Source organism: Schistocerca piceifrons, chromosome 5, assembly GCF_021461385.2.
Source record: "Schistocerca piceifrons isolate TAMUIC-IGC-003096 chromosome 5, iqSchPice1.1, whole genome shotgun sequence".
Lineage (NCBI taxonomy): Eukaryota > Metazoa > Arthropoda > Insecta > Orthoptera > Acrididae > Schistocerca > Schistocerca piceifrons.
In genome coordinates, this window is record NC_060142.1 from 41,028,004 (window position 1) to 41,039,416 (window position 11,413).

Sequence of the window (11,413 nt, forward strand, 5' to 3'; positions counted from 1 at the left end):
GGGTAGTATAGTGGCGGAAGATGGCGGAGCTGGAGATGACGTGAAAAACCGCATTAAAAAGGCAAATGCTGCCTTCATACAATTGTATCCAATATGGAAAAATAGAAATATCACATACAAAACAAAAATCCGTATTTTTAATACAAATGTGAAGGCCGTCCTTCTGTACGCCAGTGAAAGCTGGAAAATGGATAAAAAGATAACAACCCAGTTACAAAGCTTCATAAATAGATGTCTTCGACGCATCATGAATATCTGGTGGCCAGAAAAAATATGTAATGAGGAGCTCTGGCGGATAACAAACCAGATACCTATAGAAGACCAGATACGAGAGAGAAAGTGGGGCTGGTTGGGGCACACCTTGAGAAAACCAGATGGAGCCATCGAGAAAAAAGCATTGGAATGGAATCCCCAGGGAACAAGGAAGAGAGGAAGACCAAGGGGCACATGGAAGAGGACAGTGTAAGGGGAAGCAAAAAGAGTTGGCAAGACCTGGGCAGAATTGAGGCAAATGGCCAAAGACAGAGACGGATGGCGAGTTCTCCTGGATGCCCTATGCCCCCATAGGGGCCAAAGGAATTAAGTCAAGTAAGTCAAGTATCGATTTTATGTCAGATCTATCCATGCGATCATGACATAACATCTCGTTCTATGTTCTGAAATTGCTTGTAAATGTAGCACAGCTGCCAACAACTAGCCCAGATGCTCTGGTCGGGAGGTGTACTCGACTGTATCCAGTCACCTACAAATTTGGTGAGCACTGTTTTCTGTATATCTTTTCTTCCAGTGTTCTGTCCGGATGCATCAGTCACGTGACATAGCCTGTGTTCCACTCGTATACAGCCATGTGTTCTGAATGTGGTTTAAAGCACTGTCTACTTGCGATCGTTAATGGTAAACCTGTTGGTCATCAGAGGACTTCCACTCGTGTGATGAAACTTGACACATTCCTCTAAACGAACTTTGATTTAAGTGAACCCCCATGTTGCATTTTTGGTGTGAAATCGAGACTTAAGATCATAACTAAGTTAGTGATAGGAGCTTGTGCGGCACTGCAATCCCCGTGTACACATTTTACCGGCAGATGTGGTGTTTACAGCGTTAGTGACAGAATAATTTGTAATTTTAACATGTCGGACGCTGCTGCTATACGTTTATCTGTTTCCTTGTAGGATGTATCCCCCATTACTATCATTTTATATTGGCCTGATCAGGCATCACATAATTTCTGAACCGTGGTCGGATGTGAACAGTGGACACTACACGTCTCTGGAAAGCTATATTGTGTTCATATCATGCAGAGCAAGTCTTTTACGGAAGTAGTTTTTTCGTTTTTACGAATTGATAACGTAGTTTATCTTAGAGAAACTGGGAAGAAGGATGTATGTCATGCACTTGAAATACATTTCTCAGAATGGAATATTAACAACGCTATATTCCATACGACTTGATAGGTTATAAACGCCGGCAATCTAATATTATAGCCCGTTTGAAGTGGAGAACATTGCAGCCTTAGGAGTGTATGTGTTTATGATAGTAGGGGCGCAACAAGGACGTGGCCCCACATTCCATTGTTGCCAAATTTATCCAAGATGGCGGCGATGACGTCATCCAAAATGACGGCCGTGACATCACACACACCCCCAGCGACGTCAATCAAGATGGTGGATTTTGGCATGAAGTTTGAATTTTGGCAGAAAATGTCGTCTAGTTCAAATTCCATTACAATAATGGCGGGAAAAAAGGACTTGTCTTTATTATTTAATCAATTTCAAGCATGTGTGTTCTCCAATGAGTCTGGACTCCAACTGGCTTCATTCATACCCGTCCCAGCAGAGGCCGCTGCCGTGACGTCAGGTGATGACGAAAGTACCATCATTCAAGATGGCTGCACCTGGTTTATCTACCACTAGCTCCAGAGCCCAACTGGCTTAGGTCATATTGGTGCCACAGAGTTGTCAAGTGATGATGCAAGTGATACATCCTCTAAACCTGCTTGGCAGAACAGGTAATAGGATTGAGGAAAGGGTCAAAGGTGGAGGTCAGTTTCTCCTTCTAATTGTCATTTATTGTAACTTAATAACCTTTACAACCAAAGGGGCACATAGCTGGACCTTTACCATATGCAACTCTTTAACAGCTGAAGGCCTGCAACAAGAAAACTTAACAAATCAACAAGATAAAAATCCAATTAAGATAATAATAAAATAATTAAAAGAACAGCAAACATATGTGAAGTGCAATGCAAATGGCTGAGGGCCACAATTAGGTTTCAAAATTTTAAAATATATTACCATAATCTTTTAAAAGGCAAAGGCCACAATGTTTAAGCTTGAAAGATAAATTTAAAAATTAACTTTGCAAAATTTTTAAGAAAATAAAAAAATAACCATAAGCCTTTAATTTAAAGTAGCTGACAACAGATAATTAAACACTGGTGGCACTCAGAAGTCTCCAGTGTGGTCGGTCTGCCCTTGTTCACTTAGGCAAGACAGGTAGTGAGCCCAAATGTACTTGATCCGTAAGAACCCAACCAGGAGACAGCCATGGACTGACCGACACTACGACTTGCTTCCCATCAATCAGTACATGAGAACTCAAACAGAAAAGGATGCAAACGTGATAATCCACAATGAATTATGTATTAGCTGTCAAAATTACACACCATGTTGGACAGCGACACTGCCTGAAATTTCGTTATTGGCCAGGGTAGGTAACCAGAACACTAATGGCCACAAGGCAGAAAATTCCGCTTTTGCAATCAAATTGTAGTCAACCAATATAGTTAATTGCACCACATGACAGCTACATTTCAGCAATAGAAACACTCAGTGTTGCTCAAAGGTAAACATCCCAAACAGCAAACCACCGAAACGAACCACACAATGTGGATGGGCCGTGGTTTGGGTAGTTGAAACCACTACTCAAATTTGACGTCCTGGGTCGGTAAACCATGAAGCTCGTAGCGATCGGACAGCTCCACACACGCTCCGACATTGCGCAGGGACCGGCAGCAGACCCAGCCGACCACACTGCACGGATGTCTTCCCTGGCCTGCACCAACCGACAGACTGTCTGCTGCTCCGTCTGTGACTGCTGCTCCGTCACGACTGCACTGCTGCTGCGTCTCCCAATCACTTCAAGACACACGACGCCAGAAATTCTGGCTCCAACTCAACCATACAGAGGAAACCCACCCACTGGCGAAACGACATCCCTGCACCAGGAAAAGACCGATCCAAGTTCCACAAGATGGTAGCTGAAGGGGCCCAGAAGCACTCAGAGGGAGAACCAGTTACACTTTGCCTGATGAGACGATCGACCTCTCAGAGGCAGTATGCTGTCAACATATAAAATAACCTGTCAATGGAAATAACGCGAACTACACACACAACCTGACAAAGACTTTCACGAAGACCTGAATGATACGCAACAGTAACTAAGCACACTCTAAGACAAATGGGGAGTCGATGCACACACACACACACACACACACACACACACACACACACACACACACACACACACACTGCCGACTCATGAACGATCGGCGAGCCAATACGCGTCTTCCGGTAGAATGACTGACCGACGATCCACTAAGACCACGGTCCGGCCCAAGTGAAGCTCGGCGGCAATGGCTGGATGAACCGTGTCGACACAGACCTCACTGCTCCAACCTGACTGCACTAGTGCCCCATACTATGAGAGGGGAATATATCGATATGCACTGCTAATGCCCCTCACGATCAGGCAAAGCAGCAACTCAGTGACAGTAGTATTTTAAATTAACATAGTGGGGTGGAAGTACGTAAAAAAAACTGGATGTGAAATACATGATGGCGGGAACACGACCCACGTACAGCTCAGCAAGTACCGGTATTCTAGATGGCCGTATACAGTGTGTTCACCGCAAGCTCCAGAGCCCAACTGGCTTTGTTCATATCGTGGACACCATAGGATGCTACCATGATGTCGGTTGGTGACCCAACATCATCCGCTCTCTTTCGTGCCAGGCCACCAGCCCGTGTGCGACCGACCGCTTACGTCAAACACCCTCAGCCGCCACCTCCAAACATGCGCTGTGCATCAATCACCCTCGGCTGCCACCTCTATACACGTGCCGTACATAGTCCTCTATAAATATGCTAAATAAACTAACACCCACATCACACATCTAACATATCAGTTATCTAATTACTTAATTCCATTTCTATATTCAACTATCAAATGAGAAGTTCGACATTTTCCCTTTCATTCATGAGATATCACCCCCCCACCCCCACCCCTAGAATGCTGCATTCCTACTGGTTGGTGCATTAGTCATGTGATTCGACTTCATTGAACCTAGGACTTGGAATGAATTTCACCAATGCCTCACCCACTTGGACTTGGAATCAATTAGTTAAAGTCTCCACCACCATCCTCAACTCAGCACCACACCCTCTTACCGACCCATGTTGGCAAGTTAACATGTACTAACCAGCACTAATGTGCACAAGCCTGTACCAATGTGTACTAACGTGCATAGCACATGACTTCATCTAAGATGGTGAGGCGAAATGGCGGGAAAACCGATGTGAACACAAGTCTTTATTTTGCAGGCTGTGTCTCCAGCACAAGGTTTACTGTCCAACTGACATAGTACACATTACTCCCATAAGATCGTAGTGCCATCCCTCCTATGACCTAAGCCCACATTATGCTAAAATTACTCACGCTGTGCTAAGCTGTTGGGGAGAGTAAGGAAGGAGCCCACTCTATTTACTTTCCGACATTTTATTTACAGATCTAATATATTTATCACACTGAGTCAAAACACTCTCCGTCTAATCCTTGTGCTCACAATACACACTCTACAGACACACAAACAACTCCTGATTTTCGCAAATAATTTAGTTACAGACATTCATACTCCTTGTAAATAATTCAGCACACTTATGTTTAGACACGATCAATACTCGTAAACTGTTCAAATAACTCATAGCACGGACTGCAGGCCTGCTCGCGAAATAATGCAATCAACGCACGCAAGCACCCTCCACTACACCCTGTCCACAGCCCCAACCACATGGCGCAGCCGTCAGCTGTCAAACCACGCACAGCCCCCACGCCAGGGTCGCGCAAGCGGCCACGTCTGAGTCATACTTCATTTCTGAGAAATTCCTATCAAAATACGTGTTCACCTACACACATGTCCTGACGTGATCAGGTGGGAGGGCAACCGCGAGCTGCAGCCGAACGCAGGCGAAAGTTGTATGTAGGCGCCGTTAATGACGGGAACTGCGCACTCCAAGCAGATCCGTGTGCGTTCGGCGTTCCTCGCTACCCTCACTCTAACTGCGGTCCGGCGAAGATGCTGCAGAATTGCATTCCACAGTAGCAGAACCTGCTTTCTCCTTAGCGATTCTAATGGACCATACGTCACGTTTGACTGACGCTTCACCCCGCGTAGCTACATACCGTGGCAAACGCATCTAGCAATGTTATCAATCTTATACTCAAGTCACATTGCTATCTAAAATAATAACCAAGTCTAACTCCACTAAATTCCATAGCCCTCTAGAAATACTTAACGTTTGCTTTTGTACTAGTTTTCGTCTTCTCTCAGCTTTTATGCATGGAATTTCATGGCCTAAGAGAACCTCGTTACGAAAATAACGTACAATAACGTCCAATGCGGTCTTCCTCACGGATCTAGCGTGATACCCACCCCATCATGTGATACCCATCATGATCCCAACATACGCAGATCTTCGCACAGCTATGTACACACCCCTATATCACAGCACAAACGATGCAGCATTACCATTTGCTCATACCGAATTTACACGCCGAGTGACTTATGCAGCCGGTATCGAAACACAATCGACCTATTCTTTCTTGTGCTTTCAGTAGTTACGTTACACAGATCGCTAAATTGCATTGACAGTTAAACCCTCAAAATTTTCTCCCCGTTATCAAATACATACCAGACTCACAAGAATATTGCAAGCGAGGAACATATTTACCCCTGTACCTACAATTAAATATTGCTATTCCTGCTACAGTTTGACACAAATCAGTGTACACATAATCTCACTGCTTGACCACTGTACTTGAGTATTTACAGCGAATATAATTTTCCACTTAAAAATTCTCACTGATACCCTCGTCCTTATCAATCTGCTCAATCTATACGTCCCTCACTATAGAACATAGTCATCCTCTCTACTCATGCCATAACATGAACCATACTATCTTTAAAATGCAATATATACACAGTTTATGCAGTGTAGGCCACATTAATTTCACAATAAAATATATATACACATTTTACACAAACAGTGCACTTATCTTTTATATCTGTACAGCAACCGAAAACATTTTCTCTACAGATCATCAAATACATACCAGACTAGCAAGAATATTGGAGGGTGAAAGCGATCACCATCCCAGCAATATACGAACGAGTACCTTGTCGACCTAGTAAACATGCAGTTCACATCCCCCATCATACAAAATCACCCCTTTTACATCAGTGAACTGAAGCCACTCTCAGAACTGTTCTACAAATTCGTTATCGTTTCCTCTAGACACAAACGTGTTACTGTCTCTGCTTCCTTGCCTGCTCTCTTTGCTATGCACATCTCCAGAATCAGGGATTACAAGAACACACCTACTTTCGCCATAATATTATACAATTTTTCGCTATATGTCTCGATATCAAGTACACAGCTCCCGATAGCTAACACAACATAATTCTCAACATATAGACTAGAAATAATTTCACTACAAACACGAAACTTTAGCTATGTGTAGCGTCCTCTAGACCACTAAGTAACTGGAAACAAACACATAAAAATCATATTTCCACCCACGAATACCGATCTCGCTTATCTAACATACTCCAAATCATCCATATAATTTACAAGCCAACTAAGGTCTTTCCCACGTCTAGAGAACAGGCAAGCGTATTTTCCACACACCACATTCGATCTTCTCTCAACTAAATAAAGACCCCAAATATGCACAAACAGTCAACCGAACAATTTACATGGGAGTCAATACCACTCCATCTCAATCATACCATATTCTCAAAGTTCCACTTGATCACGAAAGCCGCCCACCACATACTAAGTATTAGTTCGCTATCTGGCCGTCTAGACAAGCCGTCACGAAAGCCGCCCACCACAACTAAGTATTAGTTCGCTATCTGGCCATCTAGACAAGGGCAAAGTTGACTCATATACATTCCTACAATCCAACAGGCCTCTGCATTCGCATGGATGCTGCTGTTAAGAGGAAACGTGTATCATTACCACCGCACCACGAACTTTGCATACACAGAATCACTGCAGAAAACCGCTTCCATATAGATTTATCATTATACTTACAATTAAATGTTACCATCGCGCTCTCAATTGACCAGCATTCGAGAATGAGCTAAGTATCGGAAATACACACTCTTATTAGCAGTGGCTCTTGATATGGCTGTACCCTCCTTACAACTAGACATACTCCTCCCCACATTGCTATCACAGTACTCAAATTCAAATCCTTACCTTCCATACAACAGGACATAGTCATCTCCTTTCCACAAAGACACATACTCTATAAAACTGATGCTCAAATGCGAACCCACTAAGTATATTACTTCATCAATAACTGATTGCCTACCATACCAAATAATACTGATCGAAAATCAGTGATGGATATGCATCTCTCTTAAGTTCTACTTTACAGTCCTACCACTGTGTCCTAGAAAGAGACACGTAATCGGCGAAACGTTACAGAAAAAAACGGTCCCAGCAACTAGCGCATGTTACTGTCACAATAAGTCTTCGTTCTACAGGTGCACACAAGTATCAGTGTTAAAACCTATACTCGCATTATGAATCGATGTACGACATTACCTCCCAATGAGGTCGTTTTTTCTGGACGTCGGGAAGCTGCAATACGGCACTAGTGCAGTCGAGTTGGAGCAGTGATGTCTGTGTCGACATGGCTCGCCCGACCATTTCCGCCGCGCTTCACTTGAGCCAGGCCGCGGTCTTGGTGGATCGTCGGTCGGTCGTCCTACCGGAAGACGCGTTTTGGCTCGCCGATCGTTCATGAGTCAGCTGTGTGTGTGTGTGTGTGTGTGTGTGTGTGTGTGTGTGTGCGCGCGCATCGACTCCCGATTTGTCTCCGTGTGCGCTTAGTTACTGTTGCGTATCGTTCAGGTCTTCGTGCAAGAGTTTGACAGGTTGTGTGTGTAGTTCGCGTTATTTCCATTGACAGGTTATTTTATATGTTGACAGCGTACTGCCTCTGAGAGGTCGGTCGTCTCATCGGGTGACGTGTAACTGGTTCTCCCTCCGAGCGCTTCTGGATCCCTTCAATTACCATCTTGTGGAACTTGGATCCTGGTGCAGGGATGTCGTTTCGCCAGTGGGTGGGTTTCCTCTGCATGGTTGAGTCCGAGTCAGTATTTCCGGCGTCGTGTGTCTGGAAGTGAGTGGGAGACGCACCGGCAGTGCAGTCGCGACGGAGCAGCAGTCACAGACGGAGCAGCGGGCAGTCGGTTGGTTGGTGCAGATCAGGGAGGGTCTCTGTGCGGTGCAGTCTGCTGCGTCTGCTGCTGGTCCATGCGCAATGTTGGAGCGTGTGTGGAGCTGTCCGACCGGTACGAGCTTCGTGGTTTACTAACCCAGGACGTCAAAGTTGAGTAGTGGTTTCAACTATCCAAGCCACGGCCATCCATGTAGTTTGGTTCGTTTTGGTGGTTCGCTGTTTGGGAGGTTTTCCTTTGAGATACACCATGAGTTTCTGTTGCTGAAATTTAGCCGTCATGCGGTGCAATTAACTATATTGGTTGACTACAATTTGATTGCACCAGCGGAATTTTCTGCCTTGTGACCGTTAGTGTTCTGGTTACCTACCCTGGCCACTAACGTAATTTCAGGCAGTGTCGCTGTCCAACATGGTGTGTAATTTTGACAGATAATACATACTTCATTGTGGATTATCACGTTTGTAACCTTTTCTGTTTGAGTTCTCATGTACTGATTGAGGGGATGCAAGTCATTGTGTCGGTGGGTCTATGGCTATCCCCTGTTTGGGGTCTGACGGATCAACTATAGTTGGGCTCACCATCTGTCTCATTCATTCACGAGATGTGAGGTTTTCTTCTGGTACGTCGCAGATAAATTCGCTAACGGTGCTGCAGGGCGGGTTGGTCAATGTTAGTGTGAGGAAGTTCTTTTACTCTCTAATTTTACCCTAAGACAGAGAGAATGCTCTGTGACTTTCATACACAGAGAGATAGATCATAAATTAAACACCATGCTCGAGGTGATAGAAATGTGTGTAGTGCTGTCTGGTATTCTTTGATGATTTGTGTGTTTGAGAATTAGCACTGAATGGATGTACTGCACAGTCATCTATCCATGTTCGCAATGATATTCACAAAGTGGAGAGGGGGTGGTTTATCTATGATACTGAAGTTGGGGAAACTTGCCATCACATCATTGGCCTGTATTGAAATTACTGTAAAATTGCTAAAATTGTTCGTGCTATTAACTGCGATGCTTATTACTAGAGTATATAGATGGTGTCTTTTCCAACCCATCCGTGCACTGGCACACCACTGGTTACCGAATAATGATTGACTGATATCGCTTGTTTGAGTTGAGGAAGGAGTTTTGCTGTATGGACAGCACCTTCTGGGGTGGAAAGCACTGAAACACTGATCACGTACATGAGTGCAATATGAGGAACCAGTCGAATGGAATGTAGAGCCATCAGCTATTCCTTCAGTGTGAGAGACAAGTCTACATGTAGAGTAAATAATTCAAAAGCCAAGATCGCTTAAACACTGTTTACTAGATGACCAGTTTCAACACACTGAAGGTGCCATCATCAGATCTGCGAAGATATAACATGACAGGTTTGAGGGAGGGATTACATCAGTTCCACTATATACATTACTATTAGTACAGCACCACATGCCTGAACGTAGCTTAACATACATAAATCGTTTGGATATAACGATACATGAGCCAGACCAGCTGATATAAAATCACTGCCGCATAAATAAAAATTAAAGAACAACTGCTCTCATGGTCATTCTAGTCCATCAGATATATAAAACCGAAGCCACAAAATAAAAGTTGTTGACACATCACCGCTCGACGAACAACGGTCGGCATCACACTGCCATCTTTAGCGCCGGTTTGCCTGCTGCGAGTCTAGTTGTTCACAACCAGCCACTAGATAGTGCTGTCCCAGCAGTGCATACACTCTCATTACTACTACAATACAACTTTACTATTATTTCTAATCAAATACTCATGCAAAGAACACTTTTTCATACAGTTACTTGCATATTATACATTCTATGCGTACTATAAACATGGTGGTCCATTGATCATGACTGGGCCAAATATCTTACGAAAAAAGTGTCAAACGAAAAAATTACAAAGAACGAAACTTGTCTAGCTTGAAGGCGAAAACCAAACTGCGCTATGGTTGGCCCGCTAGATGGCGCTGCCATGGGTCAAACGGATATCAACTGCGTTTTTTTAAAATAGGAATTCCCATTTTTTATTACATATTCGCGTAGAACGTAAAGAAATATGAATGTTTTAGTTGGACCACTTTTTCCGCTTTGTGATAGATGGCCCTGTAATAGTCACAAACATAGGGCTCACAATTTTAGATGAACACTTGGTGACAGGTAGGTACGTTTGAATATTTTATTTCGCTTGTGCCAATGTGATACATGTACCTTTGCGAACTTATCATTTCTGAGAAGGCCTGCTGTTACTGCCTGATTACCAGTAAATACCACATTAATTGAATAAATGCTCAAAATGGTGTCCATCAACCTCAATGCATTTGGCAATATGTGTAACGACGTTCCTCTCAACAGCAAGTAGTTCGCCTTCCGTAATGTTCTCACATGCATTGACAATGCGCTGACGCATGTTGTCAGGCGTTGTCGGTGGATCACGATAGCAAATATCCATCAACTTTCCCCACATAAAGAAATCCGGGGACGTCAGAACCGGTGAACGTGCGGGCCATTGTATGGTGCTTCGACGACCAATCCATTTGTCATGAAATATGCTATTCAGTACAGGTTCAACAGCACGCGAGCTGTGTGCCGGACATCCATCATGTTGGAAGTACATCGCCATTCTGTCATGCAGTGAAGCACCGTGTAGTAACATCGGTAGAACATTACGTAGGAAATCAGTATACATTGCACCATTTAGATTGCCATTGATAAAATGGAGGCCAATTATCCTTCCTCCCATAATGCCGCACCATACATTAACCCGCCAAGGTCGCTGATGTTCCACTTGTCGCAGCCATCGTGGATTTTCCATTGCCCAATAGTAATAGTGCATATTATGCCAATTTACATTACCGCTGTTGGTGAATGATGCTT